This window comes from Syngnathus scovelli, unplaced genomic scaffold (genome assembly GCF_024217435.2).
Source record: "Syngnathus scovelli strain Florida unplaced genomic scaffold, RoL_Ssco_1.2 HiC_scaffold_244, whole genome shotgun sequence".
Classification (NCBI taxonomy): Eukaryota; Metazoa; Chordata; class Actinopteri; order Syngnathiformes; family Syngnathidae; genus Syngnathus; species Syngnathus scovelli.
The window spans coordinates 13,794-20,000 of NW_026061338.1; positions in this window are offsets into that span (position 1 = coordinate 13,794).

The following is a 6,207-nucleotide window of genomic DNA, read 5'->3' on the forward strand; positions in this document are numbered from 1 at the left end:
GAATCCGCGCCGGCCAGCAGCCACCGGGAGGCGGATAGGCTGTCACGGAGGTCCCGCCGGCTGGTCCGCGGGCCATTTAGGGTCCCGCGAGTGAGCGGTCGCGGTCCGGAATCCAGGCCGGCCAGGAGGCACCGCCAGGCGGATAGGCGGTCACGGAGGTCCCGCCAGCTGGTCCGCGGGCCATTTATGGTCCCGTAAGTTAGCGGTCGCGGCCCGGAATGCACGCCGGCCAGGAGGCACCGCCAGGCGGGTAGGCTGTCACGGAGGTCCCGCCGGCCGGTCCGCGGGCCAATTACCTCCAGCCGAGCGGATATGAACTTTATTAGCACCTTCTACGAGATGGCGGAGCCTTATTCGACAACCAGCACCTCGGCTTAGCATTTTCCACGGCCCGCTGATCTTCCAGAAGACGTCCAGCCGGTTTCCTCCTCACATTTTAAGCCGGCCGAGGCTTCCGGCACCCCGGCTAAGCTTTCTCCACGGCCCGCTGAGCTTCCAGGGGACCTCCGGCCGGTTCTCCCGGTGCCTCGCGCCTCGCTTTGTGAGCCGGCCGAGGCTTCCAGCACCTCGGCTGAGCGTTTCCCACGGCCCGCTGAGCTTCCAGGGGACCTCCAGCCGGTTCTCCCGGTGCCTCGCGCCTCGCTTTGTGAGCCGGCCGAGGCTTCCAGCACCTCGGCTGAGCGTTTCCCACGGCCCGCTGAGCTTCCAGGGTACCTCCAGCCGGTTCTCCCGGTGCCTCGCGCCTCGCTTTGAGAGCCGGCCGAGGCTTCCAGCACCTCGGCTGAGCGTTTTCGGCGGCCCGTTGCTCTCCCGGAGGTCGCAACGGGGAGTTACCTCCCTCTCGCGGACACGGCGAGTAAATACACCGCCTCTCGCACTTGGCGCACACTCACTCGCATTGCTACGCCTCCCGTGGCACTTTAAGCGGCCGAACGGCGGGAGTAACTACGACTCTCTTAAGGTAGGCTCACTTGACTATTTATTCATGTATTTATTTATTTTTGACGGTTCGCGGAGGCGATGACGCTCCGCGCGGGTAAACGGCGGGAGTAACTGTGACTCTCTTAAGGTAGGCTCACTTGACATCTATTTATTTATGTATTTATTTATTTTTGACGGTTCGCGGAGGCGATGACGCTCCGCGCGGGTAAACGGCGGGAGTAACTGTGACTCTCTTAAGGTAGGCTCACTTGACATCTATTTATTTATGTATTTATTTATTTTTGACGGTTCGCGGAGGCGATGACGCTCCGCGCGGGTAAACGGCGGGAGTAACTGTGACTCTCTTAAGGTAGGCTCACTTGACATCTATTTATTTATGTATTTATTTATTTTTGACGGTTCGCGGAGGCGATGACGCTCCGCGCGGGTAAACGGCGGGAGTAACTGTGACTCTCTTAAGGTAGGCTCACTTGACATCTATTTATTTATGTATTTATTTATTTTTGACGGTTCGCGGAGGCGATGACGCTCCGCGCGGGTAAACGGCGGGAGTAACTGTGACTCTCTTAAGGTAGGCTCACTTGACATCTATTTATTTATGTATTTATTTATTTTTGACGGTTCGCGGAGGCGATGACGCTCCGCGCGGGTAAACGGCGGGAGTAACTGTGACTCTCTTAAGGTAGGCTCACTTGACATCTATTTATTTATGTATTTATTTATTTTTGACGGTTCGCGGAGGCGATGACGCTCCGCGCGGGTAAACGGCGGGAGTAACTGTGACTCTCTTAAGGTAGGCTCACTTGACATCTATTTATTTATGTATTTATTTATTTTTGACGGTTCGCGGAGGCGATGACGCTCCGCGCGGGTAAACGGCGGGAGTAACTGTGACTCTCTTAAGGTAGGCTCACTTGACATTTATTTATTTATGAATTTATTTATTTTTGACGGTTCGCGGAGGCGATGACGCTCCGCGCGGGTAAACGGCGGGAGTAACTGTGACTCTCTTAAGGTAGCCTGACTCGACGTCTTTTTCAACGGTGGCTGGAGGACCCGGGCGGTTCTCGGGGGTGCGTCGCTCCTCACTTTTGACGCCCGAGGAGGCTCCCGGCACCTCGGCTACGCGTTTTCGGCGGCCCGCTGAGCTTCCAGAAGACCTCCAGCCGGTTCTCCCGGTGCTTTCCTCCTCACGTTTTAAGCCGGCCGAGGCTCCCGGCACCCCGGCCAAGCGTTTCCCACGGCCCGCTGAGCTTCCAGGGGACCTCCGGCCGGTTCTCCGCGCGCTTTCCTCCTCACTTTTAAGCCGGCCGAGGCTTCCGGCACCCCGGCCAAGCGTTTCCCACGTCCCGCTGAGCTTCCAGGGGACCTCCGGCCGGTTCTCCGCGCGCTTTCCTCCTCACATTTTAAGCCGGCCGAGGCTCCAGGCACCCCGGCTAAGCTTTCTCCACGGCCCGCTGAGCTTCCAGGGGACCTCCGGCCGGTTCTCCGCGCGCTTTCCTCCTCACTTTTAAGCCGGCCGAGGCTTCCGGCACCCCGGCCAAGCCTTTCCCACGGCCCGCTGAGCTTCCAGGGGACATCCAGCCGGTTCTCCGCGCGCCCCCCTCCTAACTCGACGCCCGAGGAGGCTCCAGGCACCCCGGCCGAGCCTTTTCGGCGGCCCGCTGATCTCCCGGAGGTCGCAACGGGGAATTGCCTCCCTCTCGCGGACACGGCGCGTAAATGCACCGCCTCTCGCACTTTGCGCACACTCACTCGCATCGCTACGCCTCCCGTGGCACTTTAAGCGACCGGGACCACCGCGAGCGCGGGCGATGACTAAGAGGCTCCCCGGCCGGCCTCGCGGAGCTCCGACGCTCCCCCGCGGGACTTCCGGCGGCCGGCCGGAGCCTCGGCACGGCTGCCGCACTCCCTAATAACACCCCGCGGACCCCCGCGAGCCGAACGCTCGCTGCCGCGGGCGACCCGTGCCAAGGCGGACGCGTGACGGCGCGGGAGCCCTCGGCACTATATCACGGTCACGTATGTAGTCAAATCGTGTAAAATCACCGTTAGTTTATTCATAATATAGGTAATAATTAAATAAATATTAACATCGCGTATATCATTAATAAACACATGTATGTATTTATTTAATAATTAAATAAATATTAACATCGCGTATAATCATGCGCAATACTTCGTGGCCGACCGGGGAACCGGCGAAGGCGGACGCATCGCGGCGCGAGAGCCGTTGGCACTTTGGAAAAATAAATAAATAAATAAATAAATAAATAATAATTCGCCGACCGGGCTCCGGGGGGAGAGGCCGATTTTTGGCCGTTCGTGGCCGACCGGGGAACCGGCGAAGGCGGACGCATCGCGGCGCGAGAGCCGTTGGCACTTTGGAAAAATAAATAAATAAATAAATAAATAATTCGCCGACCGGGCTCCGGGGCAAGAGGCCGAATTTTCGCTCGTTCGGGCCGACCGGGGAACCGGCGAAGGCGGACGCAGCGCGGCGCGAGAGCCGTTGGCACTTTGAAAAAAAAAAAAAAAAAAAAAATTCGCCCACCGGGCTCCGGGGGAAGAGGCCGGCTTTTCGCCGTTCGCGGCCGACCGGGGAACCGGCGAAAGCGGACGCGCTCTCTAACGAGCCCCGCCGGCCGGAGGAAGTGCGCCCTCTGGCGGACACGCCGTTGTAAATGAATGGGGTTTGGCACTTAGTGCATTTTTCGCCCAAGTCGAAGCGCGCTCCGGGCGAGGAGGCCGGATTCTCGCCACCCGTGGCCGGCCGGGGAACCGGCCAAGGCGGACGCGCTCTCTAACGAGCCCCGCCGGCCGGAGGAAGTGCGCCCTCTGGCGGACACGCCGTTGTAAATGAATGGGGTTTGGCACTTGGTGCATTTTTCGCCCAAGTCGAAGCGCGCTCCGGGCGAGGAGGCCGGATTCTCGCCACCCGTGGCCGGCCGGGGAACCGGCGAAGGCGGATAGGCTTTCACGGAGGATCCGCCGGCTGGTCCGCGGGCCGATTAGGGTCCCGCGAGTGAGCGGTGGCGGTCCGGAATCCAGGCCGGCCAGGAGGCACCGCCAGGCGGATAGGCTTTCACGGAGGAGCCGCCGGCTGGTCCGCGGGCCGTTTAGGGTCCCGCGAGTGAGCGGTGGCGGTCCGGAATCCAGGCCGGCCAGGAGGCACCGCCAGGCGGATAGGCTTTCACGGAGGACCCGCCGGCTGGTCCGCGGGCCGTTTAGGGTCCCGCGAGTGAGCGGTCGCGGTCCGGAATCCAGGCCGGCCAGGAGGCACCGCCAGGCGGATAGGCTTTCACGGAGGACCCGCCGGCTGGTCCGCGGGCCGTTTAGGCTCCCGTAAGTTAGCGGTCGCGGTCCGGAATACAGGCCGTCCAGGAGGCACTGCCAGGCGGATACACTCTCTAACGAGCCCCGCCGGCTGGTCCGCCGGGGGAAGTGCGCCCTCTGGCGGACACGCCGTTGTAAATGAATGGGGTTTGGCACTTAGTGCATTTTTCGACCAGCGGCAACGCAGGCTGACGGGCGGCCGCTTCCACGGGCCGGTACTACTCTACGGAGGCGCTAGCCGCCTCCGGTGGGGGCCGTGTGATCTCGCTGGATGCCCGAGGACCTTCCGCGAGGCCCGGCCGCAGCTTTTACGCGCGCCCGGTCCTATTACCTGGTGGAAGCTGGAGGCCGGGGCTCCGCAGCTCGCCGCCCGGGGACCTTCCGCGAGGCCCGGCCGCAGCTTTTACGCACCACCGCTGCTATTCTCTGGCTCCGGCTTCGTCCCGGAGGGTGCTTGGGGAACGGCGGCGCACACCGCGAACGGCCGGTGGCGGTCGGCTGGTGGCGGTCGGCTGGTGGCTGTCGGCTGGTGGCGGTCGGGGGTGGCGCTTGGGGATGGCGCTTGGGGATGGTGGCTGTCGGCTGGTGGCGGTCGGCTGGTGGCGGTCGGCTGGTGGCGGTCGGCTGGTGGCGGTCGGGGGTGGCGCTTGGGGATGGCGCTTGGGGATGGTGGCTGTCGGCTGGTGGCGGTCGGCTGGTGGCGGTCGGGGGGTGGCGGTCGGGGATGGCGCTTGGGGATGGTGGCTGTCGCCTTGTGGCGGTCGGCTGGTGGCGGTCGCCTTGTGGCGGTCGCCTTGTGGCGGTCGGGGATGGCGCTTGGGGATGGTGGCTGTCGCCTTGTGGCGGTCGGCTGGTGGCGGTCGCCTTGTGGCGGTCGCCTTGTGGCGGTCGGGGATGGCGCTTGGGGATGGTGGCTGTCGCCTTGTGGCGGTCGGCTGGTGGCGGTCGGCTGGTGGCGGTCGGGGGGTGGCGGTCGGGGATGGCGCTTGGGGATGGTGGCTGTCGCCTTGTGGCGGTCGGGGGGTGGCGGTCGGGGATGGCGCTTGGGGATGGTGGCTGTCGCCTTGTGGCGGTCGGCTGGTGGCGGTCGGCTGGTGGCGGTCGGCTGGTGGCGGTCGGGGGGTGGCGGTCGGGGGTGGCGCTTGGGGATGGTGGCTGTCGCCTTGTGGCGGTCGGCTGGTGGCGGTCGCCTTGTGGCGGTCGGGGGGCGGCGGTCGGGGGTGGCGCTTGGGGATGGTGGCTGTCGGCTGGTGGCGGTCGGCTGGTGGCGGTCGGCTGGTGGCGGTCGGCTGGTGGCGGTCGGGGGTGGCGCTTGGGGATGGCGCTTGGGGATGGTGGCTGTCGCCTTGTGGCGGTCGGCTGGTGGCGGTCGCCTTGTGGCGGTCGGGGATGGCGCTTGGGGATGGTGGCTGTCGCCTTGTGGCGGTCGCCTTGTGGCGGTCGCCTTGTGGCGGTCGGGGATGGCGCTTGGGGATGGTGGCTGTCGCCTTGTGGCGGTCGGCGGTGGTGGTTTGGGACCGGCGTCCGGCGCAAAGTGCGTGTTGCGCGGGCCGGAGAAAATTTAGGCCAGGGGCCCGCCGCTGGAGAAATTTTTAGGTACCAGGGGTGGATTTTTTTTGTCACCGCAGGAGGGGGACGTTGCCTCCGTCCGTGTCCGACGGAAAGTGCGTGTTGCGCGGGCCGGAGAAAGTTTAGGCCAGGGGCCCGCCGCTGGAGAAATTTTTAGGTACCAGGGGTGGATTTTTTTTGTCACCGCAGGAGGGGGACGTTGCCTCCGTCGGTGTCCGGCGGAAAGTGCGTGTTGCGCGGCCCGGAGAAAGTTTAGGCCCGGGGCCCGCCGCTGGAGGAATTTTTAGGTACCAGGAGCGGATGTACTTACTTCCACAGCGCCCGCGCGCTCCCGGCCGGTGTCCGAGGATGCTGCCTCAT